Source organism: Olea europaea, chromosome 15, assembly GCF_002742605.1.
Source record: "Olea europaea var. sylvestris chromosome 15, O_europaea_v1, whole genome shotgun sequence".
NCBI lineage: Eukaryota > Viridiplantae > Streptophyta > Magnoliopsida > Lamiales > Oleaceae > Olea > Olea europaea.
Window position 1 is genome coordinate 17697704 of NC_036251.1, and position 13835 is coordinate 17711538.

At 39.1% G+C, this 13835-nt stretch overlaps 1 pseudogene; it reads right to left on the reverse strand.

The window, feature by feature from the left end:
* Positions 1 to 3007: 3007 nt before the first annotated feature.
* On the reverse strand, positions 3008 to 13062 carry LOC111410333 (annotated as a pseudogene).
* Positions 13063 to 13835: the final 773 nt, after the last annotated feature.

The window sequence follows — 13835 nt, forward strand, 5'->3', positions numbered from 1 at the left end:
GAAATGGATAGGGTTAAGTAGGTGTACAGAAAGAAAGAAACAATATGAGAAAAGGAAGATGAAAGATACAAAGCTTGGTTAGAAGTTAAGGGATACTCACAGAGAAATATAATAGATTATGATAAGATTTTCTCTCCGGTTGTCAGCCACACTTCCACAGGATTGTCTTGGCAATAGTAGCTAGTTTTGATTTGGAGTTAGAGCAACCGGATATGAAGACTTCTTTTCTTTCATTCTTCTTGCATTTTGAGTTCCAATCTTGGTGATAAACTTTTGAGCTTTGCATCACCCTTTTCAATTTTTAGAACAACATCAGTTGTTTTTCAATAATTTTTTCTCTCCTAAACTAGCATAATGAATATCAAAAAGTATCAAAGAACCCATAATAAGTTATTCACATTCTAAGTTAAGTTTCTATATTATCGAAGAAATAAGTTATTCAAAATAGTTTTCCTATATGGATTCAGGACGGGCAATGGCGGAGTCAAATATTTTTCATTGAAATTACTAAAAATTTATTTCAAACATCTTAATCTCTTGTTTAACCAATATTTTGTTCTTCACCTGAAAATGAAGATTTCTATTTAAAAGATTTTCCCTATAATTGTTTGACATGAAATTCAATAAATGCATGAATGCTAATCAATTCCAAATAATAATTTCAATCGTAAAAACGTAATCAATTCCAATAGACAAATGAAAAAGTCCTAAAATTCCGTTAAATCACAATAGAATACCAATTCTGTAAAAGCAAAATTCAAACAATGAATTCCACTAGTCCATAACATTCAAAACCATCAAGTTAGGACAAGTTGTTGCTTATCTTAGAAGTGAGATCGAAGTCAAAACTTGACATTTGCGTACATATTTACATTATGAATTTCATTGTTCGAAACATACATCTATATAGTGAAGACCTAATAATCCATGAAAGTTATAAAATAGGAACTTAACTCAGTGAACATAAAAGCAGGTACCAAATTTTCTGACGACCAATTCCATCCAACAAATATACAAAAAATAAGCTGGAAAAAAATATATTTACTGTGGCTGATCCTATATAAATCTAATTGGTATAGATTTTTAGTACCTTACCAGGGTCCCATGCAAATCTTCCTATACAGGAAATCGTGTAGCGAACGAGAAAATCTTATGTTTCGTTTTAAAAGAAATTTTCTTGTAAAACTCACAAATGATTTCGGTTATACTACTATATTGGTACAACACTTTCTAAAATTCCAAATTAAATATTTTTGGTCATAATAGTAAAATTGCATGCACTTATCTTAAAATTTTGTAAGGTGTCGAAATCTCCTTTTAACAACAAATTTTTATTTTGATTTGCCTATGTTATTTGTGATGACATATTTTATATTAATTGTCGGTGAAATGCCCTCCCAGCAAAGCCTCTAATATTTTCGGTAGTAGCGCAGCCAAGAGTTCAAACCACTGGCAGTACTCCCTCACTGAGCCTTCCTACCGAAGAGCTAGGAATTTTCCCTCACCGGTCTCTCCATGTGCTGACCTGAATCGATTCAACACCAACCTTTTCAACTGCTCCCAACTTTGGACCTTCATCCTCCTTTGTTGCCATTGGTACCAAGATAGAGCCTCCCCTTCAAAGCAAATGGCAGCTGCCTCTAATTTTTGGGGACGGATATATAGGTAAGGCTAAAATAGTGTTTAGCCTTGAAGACCTAGCCCTTCGAGTCATCTCCCTCAAACACCGGCACCTCCAACCTTCAGTTCCGGAACTCTAGTCTCCACCATCCTCCCCATCTGTCTCCTTGTTCTTCTTCTTCCACAATTTATATAAATAGAAAATGAAAGAGAATGTCTCATTGATATTAAACTTGAAAAGAACATCTCCTAACAACCAACAAAAACACTCAAAGAAATGAAAAACAAAATAACTGGACTTTCGAGAGGTCCAAGCTCTCCTACTGGATTCTTCTACTACTTTTCTAGCACCTCACCCCCTCTTCTCGCTTATATACTTCAGGTTTTGGAACAGCTTACTCAACCGAATCTGTTGTGCCCATGTGCGTGAAAAGCTCCCTTCTTTCGACTTTCCCTTTTCTGCCCTTGAATTCTTCTTACGCCTAGAATACTTAATTTGAATCTGTGGCTTATCACATTACTCCCTCAAACATTGAAATATTGATCAAAGTATGAAGTCCCCTCATGTTAAGAGCTTTCCTGAAGAATGAAAATGCAATATTGAGATTGCTCGGAGCTATCTTGATATAAAAAAAGCATGCCGATCAAAAACGTCTTTTCCTAGAATTCAACTTCAAAGATCTAGTGATAATCAAATTTCCCAATTAGAAATCATAAGCCTCAAGAAGAAAGATCTCATATTGATGCCAAAATATACTGAGCTATTACCCTTCATGAAGCGGATTGATAAAGTTTCATATAACTCCTTCCATGGTGCAAAGCCTACACAGTGTCCTCAATGTTAGTGTACTTATATAATATTTTACGGATAAGGACAACGCATCTAGAAATAAGCTAAAGTGACCTGACTTTTAAGTGTAGAAATCAAGGAAAAAGATTGGTGAAACTATTCTTGACCGCCAAGTTGTCAGGGTTTCCAAGAAAGACCAATCCAGAGTACTTGATTAAAAGAAGAGGATGCAGCATCGAGGAGAATACTTGGAAAAGTATTTCTGTCACTTAAAGTTTTTCTTACTTAAGCTATTATAAGTAGTCGGTATTCGAAAGTTAAGTGTCAAGCTTTCTGGTGTTCGTCCTTTGCACCAACAAACTATTTTCAATGCATTCAAGCCTTCTGTTGAAAAGCTTTCTTTGCAACCCGAGAATATGCGAAATGTACCACTGCCGCACATTGCCCCTTTCTGTGCTAGTAGGAAAGGCACCCGGTGACACGTTGATTAAATTCGTTAAAATTCTTCAATTATATTATACCTTTAATTTTATATTCATCATTACTTTTTCTTGTTACAAATATTTTAAATAAGAGTACTATTTGTTATAATATAATTATTTTGAGTTAAAACTATATATTACCGCTTCCAAAGAAAGAATAATAACTATGGTAGTGTCTAGTAAGTGTCAATATCCAACACAACATGACATGACACGTCAAACAGACACGACACCCTAGTTTAAGTATTTGTGCAACACAGCCTACATGTGAATCATGAGATGTTAAGAACAAATAGACATAATTGTTAACAGATGCACTATCTTTTGGTGCATTCATTTCAGAGAATCTGTTCCATATCATTACTTCCTCTCTAGCACAGGCCGCTGCAGCTCTTACTTCTTCTTCAGGGAGGCCCTAACGTCCCGGGAAAGAGATTAATGACAACATTAAAAGATGAGGCTAATGCATAACAAACGTAATGAAGAAAAATGAAGACTTTCACAGGAGCACCAACTAAATGAAACTTAAGGATGGAAGAAGGTAAAAGAAAGATAGCAGATTGCTAAAAAAACCCCTCCAGCCCAATTTGTCTCTCCTTATTTTTCACCTAATCATTACCATCCATGAATTAACATTTTAATGCCAACATTTACTTTGTAAAGCAATCATCATGACTTGACCAAAAAAAAGGGTCAAATTTTTGGAATTTCACTGCTGTAATTAGCCGACATTCTAGGAGGGAAATACAATTATGTGACTACAAATTGGCCAATGTTCAACAAGCATGGCAGTGTCAAGATTGATTTACCCTTTCAAAAAAGAAAAATATGTAGTGTGTTCATAAGGATTTACTGTTTCAAAGCATCTTCAAGGTTCACATCATAGAAGGTGGATTAGTATTACCTGAAAGTTGTTAGGGTAAGAAATTCATTCAATGAGATGTACATCACAGGTGATGAGAATGCCTCAAGATGCTCTTCGCACATCTTAGGAGGCCCTTTTGCCTATGACATTTACAAGTTTAGGAAATACATCCAGCGAAATATAAACAAAGAAATTTTTTCCCCTTATTAACAAGAAGGCCTAGATCTTTTTCCTCTCTTTTTGCAAATTGAGAGCGTAATACAATCTGGCTTTCTAACTCAATTAGCTTTACCAGTGATAGTAACTAATATCACACAAGATTTCCAAAATTAAAATATAAATTGGTTCCTACTGAAAAATATATTAGAAATCAATGTACAAAATGATCAACTCCTCCACAGTTAGATCATATTTCTTGATTTTCAAAAGCCACTCGAAAGCATTGGTGCTTTGGCGTATGTTATATGGAAAAAAGAGTACCTGTGCTTGTGCGGCAACAGCTGCGGCATTGGCAGCCTCCTCAACCTCCTGTTGATTTTTAGCAGCTGTTATTTTACTTCCTAGTTTGTAAAGATATTCTTCAGTTTGGGTTAAAAATGATGAGAGAACGGCGTATCTTTCCGCAGCTTCCCCAGGTATATTAGTTTGTTGTTCCAACAACATCTCCCTATATCTCTCTACATCATTATTCTTCAATGCTTCCATCCTTTTATTATGATCATCATCCTTCCTCTTTGAGAACTCCCTCAAAATCCTTTCATGATACTTGTGGACCCCCCCTATTCCGAGCAGTTCGAGACTCACGGATGGCCCAATGAGCCTCAAGAAGCTTCTTGCGCCACTGGAATATGACTTTCAGTTGCTTTTCTCTTGTCGCTTTCTGATTGGCCTGAGATTGTCTGTTTATCTCCTGTCGTTGACGCTCACATAGCCGAACGAATTTCCGATATGGTCGTTCAGGCATTGCCATAATTTCTAGTTGCTGTTGCTCAATTGCATCCCTTAAGTGTGCCTGATGCTCTGCAAGCTGGAGTTTTTTTGATTCGATTTGCAGCCGAATGACAAGATCTGGCCTAATCCTCTCTCTCTCCCAGCTTACAGCTAATATTTTATCAATCTTCTCTATTTTCTCTGACCTTTTCCCTTTCCAAATTTCTTCTTCCTCAAAAAGATCCTTAACATCGTATGACAGGGTTAAATTATTACTGTTATTCATCGTAGATGATCCAAAAGTGTCATGTTTTCTGGTGAAGAAAGGGAAATCAAATAACGGGCCATGATACTTTCTTGTTGAACCTGCATCCTTAGGCTGAGTCATGTTACCTGCTTGAACAGGTTTCTTAACTAGAATTGCATCAGAAACAGCAGTCTGTGTGGCCACTTCTTTACCCTTATCCGCAGATAAGTCAATCGTAACAGGTGATTTTTGATTACCTGGTTCAGCCTCCTGATCAGATTTCCCCAAATGTTCTACAGCTTGTTGTTCTTTTCCAGAAGCAACCTCTATCCTTAATTTCTTTGTTGCAACTGGGATGCCTCGCACATTAACTGTTGAAACAGCTAACTTATCACCCCCCAAAACTTCCTCCTTTGAATCATATAGTCCACCAGATGATGTTACAACCTGACGCCCCTTCTCACTTGATTCCACATGCCGTGCATGCCCATCTAAATTTTCTCCAGCTGATCCATCCTTATTAACAGTTCCAGGAGGAGGAAATATCTGTTGGATCTGCAGCTCAAGTAGTGGTGGAGCAACAGCTTGGAGAACTCACGTGGCAGAGTTCCATCTCCTTTCTGATGCAGGCCAAAGAAGAAATGGGTCACGAGCAGAAATGTTTTTCAGAAAATTACCAAAAAGAAAAGGTAACAAAAACAACTGTTCAAAACTTGGAATAAGGCAATCAAAAGATTGAAAATTTACAAATTTTTTGGCAAGATGAGCAAACCTTCAGCCTCCTAAATGCAAGTATTTGTGCTTTAAGAACATGAAGTTGCTGCTTGGTAAAACCAATATGCTGCTGGCACATCTGACGATGTGGTCCACCCTGAGGTGTAGATGAATTAACAACATCCCCATCATTAGACGAGTGCGAAGGAGACCGATTAAGTTGCCTTGCATGTTGCACTTGAACAATTTCTGAGCCAGACACCCAATTTTTTGCAGGCAAAGAATTGTCCACTCCCTGACCCAAATTTACAGATACTTGAATTGGATTTGTAGGGGGCCTTGGGTTTCCAAGAAGAGTAGGATGTCTTGGGGGTAACTGGTTCTCTCTCCCATGCAAAGAAAACTGTTGTACAGGATTATTACCAGAACTGTTAACTATAGTTGCATTCGAGATTACAGCAGGAGGATCACTACCGTCTGCCTAGAATTAGAATAGCCAAATCTCCCTGAGACATCAACTGAGGAATTCCCATGGGAAGAACTTTCATTTGCAACTTTGGTTGTTGAAACCTGGTGTTTTGACATAGATGCAGACTGTGCACCAGCATTGCTTTCATTTGCTTTTTGTTGAGCAGCCATCTGGGCCTGCATGAGCTGAATAAGCTGTGCCATCATATTTGCACTTGCAGGATTTGACAGATCGATATTCCGCTCAAGTGCAGTCAAAAATGTGAAAGGAATTGTATATTAATTGTTTTTTTGTTTACATTTTTGCCTGCCTTATATACACGAAGGATCTATATATGCATTTACATACAAAAGGAATATTCTTCCAATCCAGCTGTATTGCCATGTGCTCTATTCATCTTGCATAACCGAATCTGTTAGGCTTCTGGTTTCTTGTTAGGTTGGTTCCAATATTCTGACTCCCCCCTTCAAGGTGGAGTGTGTCTCAACCACTCCAAGCTTGTCCTTGAGAAACGAGAATCTTGAATGACTGAGTGGTTTTGTCATCAAGTCTGCCGTTTGGTCAGATGTCGGTATATAATTAATTTCCAATTCTCCTCTTAGAACCTTGTCTCTTACAAAGTGAACATCAAGCTCTATATGCTTGGTGCGTGCATGGTAGACTGGATTCGAAGCCAACGCACTTGCGCTTAAATTATCACACCATATCTTTGGCACCGACCTCTGTGGTATTTTAAGCTCCTTCATTAGAGATTGAATCCATGTAATTTCTGATGCACTTTGAGCCAATGCCCTGTATTCTGCCTCCGTGCTCGACCTTGCTACAACATGTTTTTTCGAGCACCAAGACACTAAGTTATCTCCAAGGTATACACAATAACCAGCAGTGGATCTTCTATCATCTGGGCATGATACCCAGTCAGAGTTAGCAAATGCATTCACGTCAAGATTGTCACTTTTCCGAATGATAAGGCCATGTTTTATTGTTCCTTTCAAGTACCTGAACACCCTTTTGAGTGCCTTCCAGTGAGCATCTGTTGGTGTTTGAAGAAACTGGCTCATTTTGTTTACAGAGTAGGTGATATCAGGTCTTGTATAAGCTAAATACTGGAGACCACCAATGGCGCTTCTATACACTGTCGGATTTTCTAAGGCCTGTCCTTCAGTTTTTGAAATTAACTTCCCAGTTGCCATAGGTGTCAAGCTTGGGTTCAGGTTTTCATACCCAAATTTTCTCAGTAGATCAGTTGCATATATTCCTTGATTTAAATGCAGTCCTGTTGTGTCTCTATACACTTCTATACCCAAGAACTTAGTGAGGTTTCCCATATCCTTAAGAGCAAAGCTTGTGTTTAGATTGTCAATGAACTGTTGTAGTTGCTGGTGGTTGCTTCCTGTTATAACTATGTCATCCACATAGACAAGTGCAAACACTACATCCTTACCATTTACTGAGTAAAATAGTGAATTATCAGCCCTGGACTGTTTGAAATTCCATTCCAATAGGGTATTTTTCAGCTTTTCATGCCATGCTCTTGGTGCCTGTCTTAATACATACAATGCCTTTTCTAATTTGCATACAGAGCTTGGATTCCTTTCATCTACAAATCCTTCCGGCTGATGCATATATACTACCTCATTTAACTTCCCATTCAAGAAGGCATTGTTCACATCTACTTGCCTAATGCTCCAATCTCTTGATACAGCCAGTGTCAAGATAATTTTTAGTGTTGAAACCTTGATGATAGGGCTAAAAGTTTCACCAAAGTCTACTCCAGGTGTCTGAAGAAAGCCCTTGGCCACCAGCCTTGCTTTGTGTCTCAGCACCTTGCCTTCTGAGTTGTACTTCAGCTTGAATACCCACTTGTTTCCAATGACCTTCATTCCACGTTCATAAGGTACCAATGTCCAGGTTCCATTTTTCATCAGTGCATTGTATTCCTCCATCATAGCATTTTTCCAGCTAACAGTCTGCATTGCTTCATCAACAGTTAAAGGTTCTGTTTCTCCTGATTTGTCAACCTTCTGACTTGTGTAAATTTTTGGTTTGAAAATTCCAGCCTTACTTCTAGTAACCATGTGGTGTCCAGCAGCTTGTGTTGCAGTTTGCTCATCAATGTTGACTTCATTCTCAATATGTTCGATTTCATATTCAACTTGTTGAATACCACTTGCCACCTGACCACCTAATTGACCAAGATTTGTCTCAGCATTGTTGTTTTCTTCTCCTGCCTCACCTTCTACTTCAGTAACAAGCTTTCTATCAGAGGGACCAGCTGTAGTTGATGCATCAGGATAGATTATATCAGCTGTATCTTGAGAAATTGCTTTGTGGCTGGACTCAATGTTAAACGGAAGAAGACTTATTACAGATTCAGAGTTTTTTGGTTGGTCTTGTCTATTTAGAAAACCTGACTTGAAGGGAAAAACACTTTCATTAAAAATTACATGTCTGGAGGTATATATTTTACCACTAGAGCTTAGACACTTATATCCTTTGTGTGAATCATCATAGCCAAGGAAGGTGCATCTTTGTGAATGGAAATCAAATTTGTGTTTTTGGTATGGTCTAAGACAAGGATAACAGGCACAGCCAAAGGTTTTGAGTGTTTTGTAGTCAAAGTTCTTTCCATACAATACTTGAAAAGGAGATTTGTGTTGTAATACAGGTGTAGGTAATCTGTTGATAAGGAATGTTGCTGTTTTGAAAGACTCCCACCAATAATGTAGTGGCATTTGAGCTTGAGCTAACAGTGCTAGGCCAGTTTCAGTGATATGTCTATGCTTTCTCTCTGCCCGTCCATTTTGCACAGAAGTATAGGGGCAAGAATGTCTAAATTCAATCCCAGATTCCAAGGTAATTTGGTTAAAGGCTCTAAATTCTCCTCCCTAGTCAGATTGCAATGTTTTGATCTTTCTTTCAAGTTTATTTTCAACCAGTTTTTTGAACTGAGTGAAGATGATTAGTGCCTCAGATTTATGTTTCATGGGGTAGATCCAAGTGAACCTGCTATGATCATCCACAAAAATTATATAGTATCTAAAGCCTGAGGTAGAAATTCTGGGTGTTGGTCCCCAGATATCTGTGTAGACCAAGTCCAAGAGGTTTGAGGCATGTGATGAAGATATATTGAAGGGCAGTGCATGAGATTTGCCAAATTGGCATGGTTCACAGAATGCTAGTTTTTCATTAACTTTGATGGATTTATTACATGACTTTAAGACTTGACTCAACACATGACTTGATGGATGACCTAGCCTTCTATGCCATATATTAACTTCTGACTCCAACATGACTCCCTTTGTTGACTCATCACAACCAGAACTTACTGTGAAACACCTAGTATTATTTCGATGGTTTGACTCTTGATTTGTAGGTTTAGACTTTGAGGTTGGGTGCTTCAGCCGATATAATCCATCCTTAAGCACTCCTTGCAACAGGGTCTTCCTGGTTTTCAAGTCCTTTACAATACAGTGATCAGGAAAGAATTCAATAAACACATTGTTATCATATGTAAGCTGGGACACACTGATCAAATTCTTTTTAATTTCAGGCACATGTAATACTTTATTAAGTGCAAGAGGATTATCTAGAGTAGGGATACTTCCTTTTCCAATATGTTCAATTTTCAATGAATTTCCATCACCAACTAAGAGTTTCTCCTGACCATTATATTTTTTACCTGTATTCAAGTTACCTTTGTCTCCTGTCACATGGTTGCTTGCACCTGAGTCAGCAAACCAGGCCGGATCTTCAAGGATTCTTGGTCCAGCAATATATGCAGAAGGGTTTGAGGTGCTGCCTTGACGATTTTGGTTGCTAGGTCTGCTGCCCATGTATCTATCATCGTATCTATTAAAGCACCAACTGGCTTGGTGGTTGTTGAGTCCACAAATTTGGCAAGGTCCTCTTCCTTCATTTGATCTACCTGCTCTACCTCTTCCCCTTGTTCTACCTCTGAAATTCACACCCCTTGCACTGTTTATACCTCTAAAATTTCTGCCACCGGCAGGTCCTGCTCTTTGAACGGGTTGAATGCTTGACTGCTCAACATTCAGTGATGTAAAATTGTTCTTCACTTGATTCAAGTACTCAAGCCTACTTTCAAAGGTCATCAATAGAGAGGACAGCTCATACCATGATATATAATCCCTGCTGTTGATTTGTACCACGATAGGTATATACTCATCATCTAAGCCTGATAACACTTGTGTTATGAGATCACCATGATCGACTGTCTTTCCAGCTATTTGTAGGTTGTCAGCCAATTGTTTGATAGTGGTGAGATATTGATCCATGGTCATGGACCCTTTCTTTGTTCTCTGCAGTTCTCCAGTAAGAAACACTACCCTTGATTTGTTTAGTATGCCAAAGCTTTCTTCAACTGCCGTCCATAGTGTGTTTGAGCTAGTACACCCCATGACTCTCATTGCTATTTCTGGAGTCATGGAAGAATATAACCAGCCCATTAGCAGCTGATCTGTCGAAATCCATTTGTTGTACTCAGTATTCTGGACCATCTCTATTGCTTCTCCTCCAGCAGTGGTTGTTTGTGTAGCTAGAAATTCTGATGGACAGTTTTTAGTTCCAAGCAGGTAACCTTCGAAGTTATGCCCCTTGATTATGGGCATAACCATGTTTTTCCACAGCAGGAAGTTATTCCTATCGAGTTTTACTGATGGAGTTTGAGTGAGGTTCATTCCAAATGGTGAGACCTGGTTTACACCAACTTGAGTGGAAGGTGTAGTGACTGATTCGGTTGGTGTAACTTGATTACTGGTATTCGTGTTAGCCATTTTGGCTCTGATACCAAGTCAAAAATGTGAAAGGAATTTTATATAAATTGTTTTTTTGTTTACATTTTTGCCTGCCTTATATACACGAAGGATCTATATATGCATTTACATACAAAAGGAATATTCTTCCAATCCAGCTGTATTGCCATGTGCTCTATTCATCTTGCATAACCGAATCTGTTAGGCTGCTGGTTTCTTGTTAGGTTGGTTCCAATATTCTGACTAGTGCCAAAGCCTGCATGGCTTGCACCTGCGCAGAAATCGGGTTGTTTGTCATATTCATGATATTTAGCTGGGATTGTGGCCCACCCTGCATAGATGCTGCCGGGACTACTTGACCAAGTAACGTTGGTTGGTTGTCGGGCTTCAGCTCAGTTCTCTGACCAGACATGGGCTGCTTAACATTATCTGCTTTCTCAACCTGGCCAGACTGCTCACATGATATCTTGGAGGAGGATGGCTGGGAATGATTAGTTGCGTGGAGAGACATGAGCTGTTGCATTTTTATATTAGCCATCCGTATATCTTGATCTTTTCCAAGAGCGCTAAACATTCCCGGTTTCATTTGGTGATGAGATTGCAATCCTACTGTTGGTTTCTGTTGGGCATCCTGGAAAGCATATTGCAGATAAGCCTGTTGAATGGGATTCAACATTTGTTGCTCAAAGCCTCGACTCCTATTGAAAGCCTGCTCTGGAATGTTAAGAGAAGCTTGGTGTTGGCCAGAATCAATGAACTTCTTGGACTGTTGAGGTATCTGCATGGACCCAGATGCTGAAGAAAAATTGGCCCCTCCATGGACATTGCCATCTTGGTGAGCTAAAAGGGCTTCTTTTCCCCCAGATGTCCTCAAAAACTGTTGTTGCAATGGCTGCAAGAGACATTCAGAAAGAGAGGTGTAAGGACTAAATATATGCAGCTACTTTTATCAAAAAAATTCAAAATTCCATAAATTCCAATTCAAGAAAATTTTCAGAGAATATTCTGTCCGAGTATCTGATAGACACCCAATCCAGTATACCTATTCTAGAAGATTCAAGAAATCGAGAGAAGGGAATTACCCACAACAAATTCTGTTAGAGGGGTAGAATAGGAAAAAAAGAAGGTAGTTAAAAAAGAATATAAGTAGGGGACGGGGGGAAGAGAAAGGCAAGAAATCTGTTGAGTGTGGTAAGACTATGGAGCGAGACAGCCCTCTTGAAAGGCTGCCTGTTAATTCATTTCCTTTTGTATATATATATATATATATATATATATATATATATATATATATATATATATATAAACACAATATAAATGTGTGTGTGTGAATAGGATCGGCAGGAGAAAGGCCTTGCTACGGAAAATTCAACTGTACCAATGTCTGATTCTGGGCTTACTCAATTGAGTCTGGGAGAGAGCCACTACAGCGCGGGGACATATGGAGGAGACGGGAGGGTGGAACCTCGAATTAGGAGGTTGGAGATGCCCTTTTTGAAGGGATAGAGCCGGATGGATGGGTCTTTCGTGTGGAGAGGTATTTTCACATTAACAAGATGATGGAGGAAGAAAAGGTGCAGGCCGCCTCGGTGTGCTTCGATGGAGAAGCCCTAGCTTGGTTCAAATGGGAGGAGAAACGCAGACCCATGAAGAATTTGGAGGAGGTGAAGGTTCGATTGCTACGGCGATTTCGACCCTCATAGGAGGGGTCACTTTGTGCTCAGTTCCTATCCCTCAAATAGAGCGCCACCGTGAGAGACCACCGCCGGCAATTTTAGACTTTGGCGTCGCCATTTACAGGAGTTTCAGGGGAAATTCTGGAGTGTAGCTTCCTCAACGGCCTGAAACCAGAAATCAGAGCTGAGGTCCACTTCCTCAAACCATTAGGCTTGGAACAAATAATGGAGGTGGCCCAATATAGTTGAAGATTGTAATCTAATTAGCCATCAAAGCCCAACTAAGCCTAAAAGCATCCCATACAACAGCCCAAACCCACCACAACCCACTTCAACCCAAACTAGAAACACTATTCCACTAAATTTGTACCCACCTCAACGCCCTAATTATTTCCCCAAAAATTCCACGACATTTAAGAGACTCACTGATGCTGAAATTCAGGCCAAGGAGAAGAGTTTGTGCCATAAGGATCCGTTTGGCCCCCATTTTCTAGAAATGAAAATGGGTGGAATAGTATTTTTTTGAAAAATAAGTGATTGAAAATAAAGAAAATTTTTCGATTTACGAGTAATATTATTTTATAGAAAATTGTGCGGTTGAAAATAAGAGAAAAAATAAAATATAATAGAATGTAATTTAATGGGGACCAAACGGGGGCTAAGTGTGATGACAAGTTCATTATTGGCTATAAATGCAAGAACAAGGAGCTGCAAGTGTTAGTAGTCTATGAACTAGAGGAGGATGACGTTACAGGTGAGGTGCGCATATTTGCGAGCTGAGCTCTGACGTCACTGAGGTTGAAGGCAAGGTGATTTTCGGGAGGACAAAGCCCATGGGTCAACCAATGGAATTGTCAATTAATTCCGTGGTTGGGCTCACTGCCCTCGGTACCATGAAGCTGGTCTGGTGGATTGGCACAAAAGAGGTGGTGGTGTTGGCTGATAGTGGAGCCTCCCACAACTTTATATTTGCCGAGTTGGTCTGTTACTGGAATTGGAAAATATTGCCAATAATACCAATTGTTCTCCGCCTCAGTCACTGACAATGATCGTAGAAGTTTTGGAAGAATTCTCAGCAGTCTTTGAAGAGCCCACCCAACTACCCCCAAAAAGGAGTCACGATCATGCAATTGTTATGAAGCCTGGGACTAATCCAATCAGCGTGAGACCATATAGTATCCACACTTCCAAAAGAATGAAATCGAATTGTTAGTACAAGAGATGTTGGCTGCGGGAATTATCCAGCATAGCACAAGTCCTTTTTCCA